Here is a 13,741-nt window from a genome sequence, read left to right as displayed (position 1 = left end):
TGGTTGTATGCCCAGAAATTGTACAGATGGATCACATGTTAGTTCTATTTTTAATTTTTTGAGGAAACTGATTTCCATACTAGCCATACTAATCGACATTCCTAAACTGTTTGTAGGGATTCCTTTTACCCTCATATCCCAACCAGCATTTATTTATTTATTTTTATTATTTATTTATTTATTTATTATTTATTTATGTATGTATTTATTTTGTATTCTTGGTGATAGCTATTATGACTGGGATGAAATGGAATCTTAGTGTAGTTGTAATTTATGTTTCCCTCATGGCTAAAGGTGTTGAACATTTTTTCATGTAATTATTGACTATTCATACTTTTTCCTTGGAGAAGTGTGTGTTCATTTCATTTGCCAATTTATTGACTGGGTTGTTTATGCTTTTGGTGTTAAGTTTTTTGAGTTTTTTTATATAGTATATATGTTAGTCCTTGTTGGAAAAGTAGCCAACAAACTGTCTCTCCCATTCTGTAGGATGTCCTTTCACTCTGTTGCTTCCTTTGCTTTGCAGAAACTTTTTTACTTGAAGTGGTCCCATTTGTTGACTTTTCTCACTATTTTCTGAGCTATCACTATCCCATTCAGGAACTCATTCCTTTTGCCTATGTCTTGTCATTTCTTCTGTGTTTCTAACAGTTGCAGTTTGGGTCTTATATTTAGGTCTTTGATTAATTTTGAGTTAATCTTTTTATACAGGATGAGAGATAGGGTTTCATTTCATTCTTCCACCTATGTATATTCAGTTTTCCCAACATCTTGTTGAAGTGGCTTTCTTTTCAATGAATGTTTTTGGTGCCATTGTCAAGGATCAGATGATTATATTGCCAGGGGTTTGTCTCTGGGTCCACTATTATATTGAATTGATTTATATGTCTGTTCTTATGCCAGTACCATGCTGTTTTTGTTACTATGTATATTTTGAAATCAAATATTGTGATTCCTCCAGCATTGCTCTCTTTGCTCAGGATTGCCATGGCTATTTAGGATCTTTCTTTGCTTCATATGAATTTTAGGATAGTTTTTTCTAGTTCTGTGAAAATGTCCTTTGTGTTTTTATGGGGATTGCATTGAATCTGTAATCACTTTTGGTAATATGGCAGTTTTAACAATATTAATTCTGTGTATCCATGAACATGGGAGATCTTACCATCATCTAGTGTCTTCTCTAATTTCTTCCTTCAGTGTTATGTAATTTTCTCTGTAGAGGTCTTTTCACTTCTTTTATTCTTATGTATTTTACTTTATTTTTTGAAGCCATTGCAAATAGAATCATTTTGCTGATTTCTTTCTCAGCAGATTTGTTATTGGTGCATAGAAAATACCAATTTTTGTTGTTGATTTTGTATTCTGTTATTTTGCTGAATTTGTTTAGCAGCTCTGAAAGTCTCCTGGTGTAGTCTTTAGGATATTCTAAATATAAGATCATATCATCTGAAAATAGGCATAGTTTGATTTCTTCCTTTCCTACTCGTATCTCTTATTTCTCTATCTTGCCTAATTGTTCTGGCGAAAGTTTCAAGTACTATATTGAATAGTGTTTCAGTCACCTTTTTCACCACTGTGACCAGAAGATATGACAAGAGCCATTTTAGAGGAGGAAAAGTTTATTTGGCGCTCTTGGGTTCAGAGGTCTTAGTCTATACATGGCCAACTCCATTGCTTTGTGCTTGAGGTGAGACAGAACATCATTGCAGAAGGATGTGACAGAAGAATGCAGCTCTGGACATGGCACCAGGAAGCAGAGAGAATTCTGCTCACCAGGGACAAAATATATACACCAAAGGTACATCCCAGTGACCTACTTCCTCCAGCCACAACCTACCTGTGTCAGTTATTACCCAATTAATCCATCTTAGTGGGTGAATGCATTGATTAAGTTAAGGCTCTCATAATCCACTCATTTTACCTCTAAACTCTTGTATTGTTCCACACATGATCTTTTGGGGGACACCTGATGTCTTAGGCATAACAAATAGGAAGTAACAAGAGTGGATATCCTTATCTCATTCCTAATTTTAGAGGAAATGTTTTCAGTTTTTGCCCAGGTAGTATGCTGTCAACTATAGGTTTTTATATGTAACTTTTATAATGTTGTGGTAAGATACTTCTATATCTAATTTCTTCAGGACCTTTATCATAAAGGGATGTTGAATTCTGTCAATGAATTTTTCTGCATCTATTGAGATGATTGCTTTTTATCCTTGATTACATTTATTGATTTGCATATTTTCAACCACTGCAGTATCCCTGGAGTGAAACCAGCTTGATAATGGTTTATGACTTTTTAATGTGCTGTAAACAGCACTTTCTAAATGCCAAGATATATTCTAAGGCAGTTGTTATGGTTTAGATAACAAATAAACTTTTCCTTCTTAAAATTGTTCTTGTCAGGTCTGTTGGTCAGAGCAGCGAAAAAGCTGACTAAAACAGAAATTGATACCAGAAATGGGGTTGTTACTGTGACTAACCTGACCAGGTGATTCAGAAACTTTTGGAGTTTTTGGGAATTTGTGGGAGGAATTTTGGAGAGTTTAGCAGTGCAAGCTGGAAAAGTTTTAGTATGTTGTATGTGGTCCTTAGTGGGCAATTCTGGTGGGAGCTCAGACAACTAGAATGCTGGTATAACTGTGGATCGTAGGAACAAAGTCCAAAGGTTTCAGAGGAAAGGGAGGATTCTACTGGAAACTGGGTTAGAGAACATTCATGTTATATTCTGGCTAAGAAGTTGTCTACATTTTCCCTGTGTCCTAAGACTTTCTGTGAGGATGATTTTAAAAGTGATGGACTTCTTAATCTGGTGGAAGAAATTTCTAGGCAGCATAGTATTTAGGTAGTGGCATGGGTATTTCTGGCAGATTTTAGCCCCGTTTGTTGTGGTATTTAGAAGAAGAAAGCAGAGCAGAAAGATTCGAAAAACTTGGACTTGAAAGGTGGGAGTAAAACTGGGGCTAAAGAAGTTGTAGTTGTTAAAGACTTTACTATCACTGAAGAAATGCTAAAGACATTTCCCAGAGAGAATAAGAAAGATGGTACAGGGCATCTCAGGAATTGCCAATATCACACCCATCTTAGGCAGTATCACACCCTTAGGCTCCGTACACATATATGTAATTGGCAATATCACACCCATCTTAGGCTCCATTAGACATTCCTTTGAGAAGAGATCAGTGGGGCAACCTGCTTGCACAGGGGAGCCTAGGAAGTTGTTTCATCAGGCTCAGCTGCCCAGGTACTCAGAGGCAAGTGCAGCTGTGGTCCCTGGAAGCTTGTTTGAGATAGTGACAGACATTGGTGATAACCACATGGTGCAGGTTCTGTAGGAATTTAGGATTCTGGAGTTAGGGTGTCATGGAGGCTTCTGTTGGGACTAATGACACGTTAACTAACTCAGGCTGACTCCTTACTCCCTGGCGAGTGAGCAAGATCAAGGACTCAAAGGTGGTTTCAATAGTTAATGACAATAAATCAGACCACCATCAGGGATAGGTTAACAACAGTTCTGCAAATGTGATCAACTCGTACTTGCCTTATAGTCCTATGGGACTGTCACCTGCATGAACACCCATGCCTTGCTGACCTTTAAGCTGACTGGTTCCCACCTAGCCCCCACTCTACATAAAGGCTGTGTGATTTCCTCAATAAATGAGTTCCTGCTGTGACTGGTCTCCCTGACGCATCTGATTGTCCTCCGCCCAGAGGGCTGGGAGCAGGCGGTCAGTCTGCCCTACCTATCCCGGTCTGACCGTGTTGGGGAGTGTCCCCTTCCCTTGCCGCTGGTCAAGAAGAGCAAGGGGGCTTAAGACCCCGACAGGCTTCTACCAAGATTTCATGCACAGTGTAAATCTACATTGTGTACAACCATAAAATGAAATGGTGAAAAATAATTACATATGCTTATAGTTACTTACATGGTTGTGTGCTTATTTTTACTTAACTATATTTACTTATTTACATACACACCTTAGAATCCTTCCCCTGAATATAAGCCATCCAATAATTTTTCATAAGATCCTTTCACTCTTAGTGCCTTCTTCTGGGTACAACCGAAGGACAGGAAAAGGTGCACTGGCCATCCTGTCTAGGAGTCTCTTCAGTTCCTCATAGTACTCACCTGGTCACACTGAATTCCATGGATCAGTGGATCACTGAGGCTGCTTTCATCATAAGCCTGAATTTGAAGGATGCTTTTCTCCTCTCGGGGTGAGAAAGAAGGCACAAAGATTGCTTTTGATGCCTTTTACAGGGAGTAATACAGATGTTAGATACTGAAAAACCACTCTGTTCTCCTTTATCTTCTTTTTTGTATTCATTAACTTAACATGTAATAAAGAACCCAGCCTGTTTAAAAAACAAAAAACAAAAAACAAACAAAACAAAACAAAACAAAACAAAAAACCGAAATGATGTACCCCATTTGTTTACAATGAATAAAAATGCAATCAGTAAAAAATTAAAAAATTAAAAATTAAAAAAAAATTTCAGAGGAAGACCTTGGAAGTCAGTCAAAGTTCAGCAGGGTCAGATTTTCTGTGAGCTTCTCCTGAGAGGGCAATGTGTGGAGATGGGAGGAGGAAGCCAAAGTTGCAGTAGAGACCCCTGAGCTCAAGAAATGCCATTATCATAGAACATCTGCAGAGAAAGCTGCAGAAATTGAGCAGAGACAAGCAAACAGAGAGGCCATGTGGGCTGCAACCAGTCAAAACACAGGGGGAGAGCTATACATCCCTTTAGAGAGAACCTCAGATGCTGGTCATGCAGCTCCAGGTCTTGTTTGCCCAGCTGGATTTTGTTTTGGTCTCACCCCTTCTTTCTATGCCCCTATTTCTCCACTGTGGAAAGGAAATGTTTACTCTGTGCCTTTATATATTGGATATTTGTAACTTGCTTCTGCATCTTTCAGGAACTCATGATGAGAGTTTGCCTTGAGTCTTAGAGGAGACTTTGGACTTGGACTTTTGGGTCATCCTGGAACTGTTGAGACTATGGGGACTCTTGAATAGGACTACATGTATTTATCACTGTGAGATGAGCATGAGACCAGAAGAGGAGAGGAAGGGGAATAGGGGAGGCATGGAGGGAGGGAAACAGCAGCACTGGGAACTAAAATGGGGAAAACAATCTATTAGGCCAAGTTATTTTGTTTACTGACATAATAAATGTAATTATGTGTGTAATGTCAGTATATATTACATATATTATATATATAAAATGTCAGTAATCAAAATAACTTAAATAGCTTATCAAATAAATAATAAATGAATAAAAGAATAAATAATCAAAGTAACTTAAATAACTCAAAAATAACTTTTATTAGAAAAGCATATTAACCCTTAATTAGCACCATTAATCATATATGTAATATATATTATATATATAGTTTATATATATTATTACATATATATTATATATATATAATATACATATATATATAGAGAGAGAGAGAAAAAAAGTGTACTTGTGCCTGTTGTTTCCCACTTCTTTTCTTTCTCAAAAATATAACACATGTCTCAGAATTATATCTCATGAGGCTCTCAGAGGACCCAGACCTGCAGCCAATCCTCTTTGGATTGTTTCTGTCCACGTACTTGGTCATCATGCTTGGGAACCTACTCATCATCCTCGCTGTCAGCTCTGACTCCCACCTCTACATGCTCAACTTGTCTTCCACTCCAACCTGTCCTTGGTTGACATCTGTTTCATCTCTACAAGAGTCCCAAAGATGACTGTGGACATCCAGATATATAATAAGGTCTTATGTGGACTGCCTGATGCAGATTTCTCTTATAGTACCTCATGATTGGTGTGTGGCCATCTCACAATCCCTGTTGCCCACTTATCATGAACTCTTGCCTCTGTGCCTTCTTAGCTTTTTTGTCTCTTGTTTAATTTTGGAATCCCAGTTACACAATTTAATTGGCATACAACTGCAAGGTGTGGAAATTTCTGATTTCTTCAGTAACCTTTAAATCCCCTTTGTCTTTTATATTTTCACACTACATGCAATAATACAGTAAAGTATTTTGCTGTGGCCATATTTGTTGTTTTTCCCACCCCAGGTATCCTTTCCTCTTACCATAAAATTATTTCTTCCATTCTGAGAATCCGACCACCAGGTGGGAAGTATACTGTCCCCACCTAAGGGTCTCACACTTGTCAGTTTTGTGCTTATTTTATGAAACAAGCACTGGAAATGTTCCTGTATAGCTATAACACATTCTCTAAGAAGGGGTGTGATGGCCTCTGTCATTTTTGCCATGATCATTCCTATGCCGAATCCCTTTAACTGCAGTTTGAGGAACAAAGACTTTATATGACCCCTGAGAAGGCTCTGCAAGAGAGCAGTATATTCTCAGGACCTGAGGCATCCAATTGAAATGTAGGGTGGAAAAGAGCAAAACTAAACATCTAGATCTCTAAATTCTGCCTCCACGGTCACATTTTTTTGGGAATATAATGGCTTTAATTTCTCATCATGTTTCACAGTTGATGATGGTAACCATTGTTGGGGGTGGGAGGAATGTGGAGTTTTTAATTGATACAGCATTTCGATTTGAGAAGATAAGATTAAAAATTCCTAGAGATGAATGTTGGCAATGAATGTACCACAATGTGAGTGTAATGAATGTCGTTGTTCTCTGAACTTAACAATGGTGAGAATTGTAATGTATCTTTGGAATTTAAATTTTATCGAATATAAATAGAAATGAATTTTTCAAAAAGTCAATGAATGTTTAAAAAAAGAAGTGACAGAAATGAAGAGTACACATGAGGTTTCTCTTTGTCAATATTTGTTTTTCCTCTTCTTTCTCTTTCTGTATTAATATTAGGAAGTCCTTAGAGTTTGTGGTAATCTGGACCAATTTGGTTAATTATGAGCTCTGTGCATTGAGTCTCCAAGGTCTTATCATAGTGAATAATCAGCCTCTGCCTTTAGCCTTTCAGTTTGATGTCTCAAGTACAGTCGGCTCCACTGGTGGCTCCTCCTCCCATAGTAACTGCATCAGGGACCTCCTGTCTGAGACTGTACTGATACCAGTCCGGTAGACAAAGAAGTGCTCAGTGGGCAACAGCAGGGCAGGGGCATTAAGTCTGCCCTTTTTTTTTTTGCCATGACCCAGCAGAGAAGCATCATAACCCAGTAAGTACTGAGGGAGAGGAAGGGTGGAGTAAGGACTGTCAGAAGCATTGTTTCCTATTATTTTGATGATCAAGAGGTTTGGGTAACCCAAAGGGAGAATATGTGAAAAATTCTAACTGTGAGGACTGTGACCTGTATGTATGGGATCATAGCAGGTGTCCTAGAAATCTTCTAGATTTTACTTTCCTTATACGTTGAATCCACTTCGCAGAGACACCTCATCTACCATAGCAGAAAATTGGACCTAAATTATTTCTTAAGCACCCCCGAAAGATTATGATGGACATGCTGAGGAAGAGGATGACAGTAACCACAACATCATGAACCACTCTTGAGATACTCCCGAGGGCCAGGTGCTGAACTACATGTTCTAGATTGTTTGACTGCATCTGTTGTTGTCTTCCCCAAGTTGTAAATGCCACATTCTTTTATTTTACAGAAAATACAGGAGTTCAACGTTTTTATGTAACTTGCGCTGGGTGTTTGGGTTGAATGCACGGAAACTGTGTTTGGATTGAGCTGTGTGATTAGAGATCCAGAGCATCTGGGTAGAAGAGTCCTGGCAGGTTGTACCCTGGACCTCTTAACACCTTTACACTTCCCTGCCACTCCAGGAAGAAACTCCTTGCTCTTGGAATTATTCTTTCCTTATTCTGAGGACAAACATGACAGTTTTGGTAATCATAGAAATATTACTCACAATAGTAGAAAATGGAACCTTCTAAATTGTGTCTTAAGCACTCCAAAATGATTATAAGGATGATGTAAAGATGTTGAGGAGGATGAAAGTACCCATCACCTCATAGCCTGATGTAGAGGGCTTCCTAAGTGCCAGGTCCAGAGCAAAATGCTCAGTCACTTGTTTTATTTCATGTGCACAGTCTTACTCTAGTTATATATGCTAATGTTATTATTACCTCACAGAAAAATGAAAGAGTACATTATATTTATATAACTTGTACTAATTTTTCAGATAGAAAAGAAAGAAGCCATGTTTGAATTGGGCTGTTTGAATTGAGCCATGTTTAATACAGAAGCTTCACACCAGGAGGATCCTGGCAGATTGTCCCTATTGACAACCCACCAGTTATTTCATTTCTTTTCACTCCAGGAGGAGACCTCTTGTTTATTGTTACCTTCCTTTTGGGGTTTTCCGGTAGACCAGAGGGCAGGGCAGTGATTGGCATCAGTTGCATCCATCACAGGAAGGGTAGACAGAGATCACAAGCAATGTTTACAAACAATATAGGCACACAATAATTTAGCACTGATCTCTCTCACGCTCTCTTGCAGAATTTTCGTGTAACTGACCACACCCCCTTCCATGTATATTATTATCCCACTCAATCTAAAGGAGACATGAAGTCAGTCTTGATTCATTCCTACACTGGAAACTGGAAAGAATTAAAAAATGTACCTGCATTTAAGATGACTGGCCCTTTGCTTAGTATATTCTGTTGGCTGGAAAAATAAAGACATTTAGTGGATCAGACCCAGAACCTGACAATTTAAATTTGAATCCTGTCTGTGTCCTAGTGGGCACAACTGCATTGAGTATGGGTTGAACAGAAATGGATGCTTCTTGGGGAATTAATTTGTGAAGTATGTATAAAAAAAGGGCAAAAGGAAATTTATGTTATTTATAATGGTAAAGTTAATATTCTCACACTTTGAGTAAAATGTCCTGTGACCTGAAGGTACTATCTTCCTGTTTTGGATGGGATATTTTATTTTCTTCCCTGTAGATATTTATGTTGTGTATTTGGAGAATGTCTTAACTCTTCCATTTCTCATTTCCCCAAAGTTGTGCTTTCCTTGGCACAGAGGAGACACACACACACACGTACACACAAATCTGTTAACCATTGAATTGCCCATTCCTTCAACCACCAAAATGGATCCGAATCAATTTAAATTAAACACTTGGGTCTTTTTGTCTGCACTTTCATTGCTTCCTGGAAAGTTACAAGTTACTTTTCTTCTGTCCTGGTGATTGAACCTAGAGTCCTTTTACCACTGCATTATATCCCCCACCCTTTTTATTTTATTTTGACACAGGGTCCCACTAAGTTCCTGAGACTGGCCACAAACTTGTGATCCTCCTGCCTCAGCCTCCTATATAACTGGGATTACAAATTCAAAGACATTCATTTCCCCCCCACATTTCTTTATAGGTGTATTATAGTTGCACATACAGATGGGATTTGTTGTTACGTGTGTGCACATGCACACAATACAGTATATAACAATATAATTTGGCCAGTATCACTCCCCAGCACTCTCAGTTTTTAAAAGACAATGACTGAGATTTTTATGGATATGAAAAAGGGGGGAAAGGCGAAAACAGAAGGGGGCTGCTTTATTTTGTTTAGCATGAGACACGTTTCAGCTTCACATCATTGCAAGCTTTGGTGCTCTTTGACTATGGCATTTGTCAATAAAGTTGATATTTCCACAAAGGTGGAATCTTTGATTTTAAAAGAAACACAATGACCAAATACTTATTAAATTCCTGACATCATACTATACACACTGTGGGAATGCATGTTATTTTCTCTATTAATCTATTTTTCTTTCTGTTAATCAGTATGATCACAGAGAGATTGAAAGATTTGTACACATTTTGTATATAGTAGCAGGTTAATGAAAAGAGACTAAAATACTGATTTCCAGAGTTTCATCTCAGGGCACTGTCTCTTCTACTAGAACCAGGTGGCACCCTTATTCCCTATAGAAGGGAACATTTCTTTAGTGTTATGGAGAGATTATTATTGGAAAGACTGTAGGGGTATTTTGATGGCTCATTTTAAGATTAAGAGGGTGTGGATGATAATGATACTTTTTAAATTGGGACACAAATGTAGGTGATTAACAGTAGAATTGAACATGCATCCATTTCTGGAAATCAAAGAATTATCCTCCACCTGTGTATTCTATAGAACTTCTCACTTTTGTGATTTGGAGAGAGGCACAATAATTTGGAAAGGATTGTCATAGTAATAGACTTACGAACTCACAATTTAAATGATGCTCTTCCTTCAGGCAAAGGTGTACATCAGAAAAATCCTTTCTTTTTTATTTTATTTTATTGGTTCCTTTAGTTATGCATGACAGTAGAATCCATTTGACATAATTATACCAGCATGGAATATACTTTATTCTGATTCTGATCCCAGTAACTCTCCTTCCCCTACTCTTTCTCTACCCCTTACTCCCTTCCCTCTGTTGATATTTCTACCATTTGTCCATAGTTATTTTTTCAAATTGATATCCATGAATGTACCCAATGGTGAGATTCACTATGGTGTATTCACATACATACATAGGAAAGTTGTGTCAGATTCATCCCACTGTCTGTGTTTCCCTTTCCTCTCATCCTCTTCCCTTCATTACCCTTTGTCTAATCCACTGAACTTCTATCCTCCATCCCCACCCCTTTTTGTGGGTTAGCTTCCACATATCATTTGACCTTTGGGTTTTTGGGATCGACTTATTTCATGGAGCATGATAGTCTCCAGATCCATTCATGTACCAGCAAATGTCATAAGTTCATTCTTCTTTGTAGCTGAATAAATACTCTGTTGTGTGTGTGTATATATACCACATTTTCTTTATCTATTCATCTGTTGAAGGGCACTTAGGTTGGTTCCATAGCTGAGTTATTTTGAATTGTGCTATTAAAATTGATGTGATTATGTCAGTGTAGTATGCTGGTTTTATGTCCTTTGCATCTATACCAAGGAGTGGGGAAAACTGGGTCAAATAATGGTTGCATTCCTAGTTTTCTGAGGAATCTCCATACTGATTTCCAGACTGGCTGCATCAGTTTGCAGTCTCACCAACAACGTATGAGTGTACCCCTTTCCCAACATCCTTGCCAACATTTATTGTTATTTGATTCTTGATCATTGCCATTCTAACTGGTGTGAGATGGAAACTCAGTGTAGTTTAATTTGGCATTTCTCTAATTGCTAGAGATGTTAAACATTTTTTCAAGTATTTGTTGACCATTGGTATTTCTTCTTTTAGACACCTTTATATTTCTTCTGTTTAGAAACTTTTGCCCATTTATTGATTGGGTTTTTTTTTTTTTTTTTGGTGTTAAGTTTTTTGAGTTCTTTGTGTATCCTTGAAATTAATGGCCTATACGAGGTGCAGAAGGCAAAGATTTTCTCCCATTCTATAGACTCTCTTCATGATCTTGATTGTTTCCTTTGCTGTGAAGAAGCTTTTTTAGTTTTATGCCATCCCATTTATTGATTTTTGATTTTACTTCTTGTGCTTTAAGTGTCTTTTTAAGGAATTCTGTTCCTAAACCTATGTTAAAGTGTTGGGCCTACTTTCAGAAAAGGCCTTCCAAGTACAAGTGTGACCTTCACAGAAAGACTTAAAGCCACATGTTAATGTGAACTAGTATATTTCAAAGGCAATAGGTATTGTGTTTAGATTACTTAGATGAATGCTAGGTACCTTTTGGTAAATTTTAAAAGGAAATCAACTTATGAACATATAAATCAATATTGACACAACAACACTGACAAGACATTTTACTCACCCAACTCAAGACTGTAGCTGTGTTTGGGTACAGGTGTACAGAGTATGGAATCCTGCAGAGAGATACCAAGAACTCAAATTTCATAGGTAATTATTCACATCTCTATCAAATGTTAGTCCCCAATATGATATGTGGCTCTTATCAAATTTTTGTACTTTAGTATAGACAGTGGGTATTATTAACAATAGCAATTGTTAATATTCATAGGGAATGTTCTAAGTGTCAGGAAATATTATAAGGCATTGGTTCTCAGTCTGTATAAGAAAGGACTACTCAAGTCTTTAGATGTAATTCTGATTAAATCGATTTTAGTCTGAGGCAAGGGTATCTGGATACTATAAAATATCCACCGGTGAATAAATTAATGAGACTGAGAACCACAAGTTACGCTATTTAAATGATTTTAAAATATTTTAAAAATTTGTTCTAATTAATTATACATGACAGTAGAATGCATTTTGACACATGATACGTAAATGGAGTATAACTTTTTGTTTGTGTGGTTGTACATGATGTGCAGTTACACAGATCATGTAATAATATATGCACATAGGGTAATAATGTCTGACTTATTCACTATCATTCCTATCCCCACACCCCACCTCTTCCTTGACTCCTCTCTGTCTAGTCCAAAATTAGCATCTGCATATCAGAGAATTTAAGTGATTTTTAACTACTTTCTTGCAACACCTTGTAAGGTAGGTATATATTATACCCACTGTACAGATGTGGAAATTGCATATGTGATTTTCATTATTACCTGTTTTGTTCTCTTTTGCCTTTCCCCCAATTCAACCATAGCAAGACCTGACAAAGTAATGAAGCAGGTTTTCTTCATGTAACTAAAGTAAGAGGATTTCAATTCATGTATCAGTGAAGACTGATAGTGCTCCTCAAGTTCTAACATTGTTGTATTCAATGCCTCTAAAATGGGTGTGGATAGAAGAGCCTGCAATAATGAAAGAAGCTAAGAAGATGAAATTTTCCACAGTTGAGGAGGTTTTTTTTGTGTGTATGGACCTCCAGTGTGAATACTTAACTAGAATTCAAATACATATAAAGTACTTGGTGCCCACTTATGTCTTTGCTTTTTCTGACCCTCTTTCCTATCTAAAGGTGTTCTAGCACTACAAAAGCACAAAATCTAACACACATCTCAGAATTTCACCTCATGGAATTCTCAGATGATACAGAACTGAAGATCATTCTCCTTGGACTGTTCCTGTCCATGTACCTGGTCACAGTGCTTGGGAACCTGCTCCTCATCCTGGCTGTCAGTCTGACTCCCACCTCCACACCCCCATGTACTTCTTCCTCTCCAACCTGTCCTTGGCTGATGTGGGTTTCATCTCCACCACAGTCCCAAAGATGATTGTGCACATTCAGACTCATAGTAGAGTCATTTCCTATACAGGCTCCCTGACTCAGATGTCTTTTTTTTATGCTTTTTGGATGTTTGGATGACTTCTGACTGTGATAGCCTTTGACCATTTTGTGGCCATATGTCACCCCCTGTATTACTCTGTCATTATGAACCCTCGATTCTGTGGCTTATTAGTTTTGACATCTTTTCTGTTTAGCCTTTTGAATTCCCAGCTGCATAATTTGACTATTTTACAATTTACCAATTTCAAAGATGTGAAAGTTTCTAACTTTTTATGTGACACTTCTAAACTCCCTAATCTGTTATATTCTGACACCTTCTCTAATAACATGGTCAAGTATTTTGTTGATACCATGTTTGGTATTTTTCCATCTCAGGTGTCTTTTTCTCATTATAAAATCACTTCCTCCATTCTGGAAATCCCTTCCTCAGATGGGAATTTTAGAGCTTTCTCTACCAGTTTGCCTACAGAAGTACTATTAAAGCAAAGACAATTCCCCTTTTTAAAATTTCCCTATGTCACTTGCAGTTTTCTAGCACAGTGACTGTACCTACTGCTTACTATATATTTACATCTAACTTTTATTAAATATCAGCACAGGAGTCAAATGCTGTGAGCCCAGTGTTATAGTCCCCTGTATAGGTTTTC

At 37.5% G+C, this 13,741-nt stretch overlaps 1 pseudogene; it reads right to left on the bottom strand.

The window, feature by feature from the left end:
- Window positions 1-2,402: 2,402 nt before the first annotated feature.
- Window positions 2,403-13,741, bottom strand: part of LOC124968071 (putative gustatory receptor clone PTE01) — a 28,573-nt pseudogene continuing 17,234 nt past the window's right edge.

Source organism: Sciurus carolinensis, chromosome 17 (assembly GCF_902686445.1).
Source record: "Sciurus carolinensis chromosome 17, mSciCar1.2, whole genome shotgun sequence".
Lineage (NCBI taxonomy): Eukaryota > Metazoa > Chordata > Mammalia > Rodentia > Sciuridae > Sciurus > Sciurus carolinensis.
The sequence above is the reverse complement of the archived record's forward strand: the minus strand, read 5'-3'. Positions and strand labels throughout refer to the sequence as shown.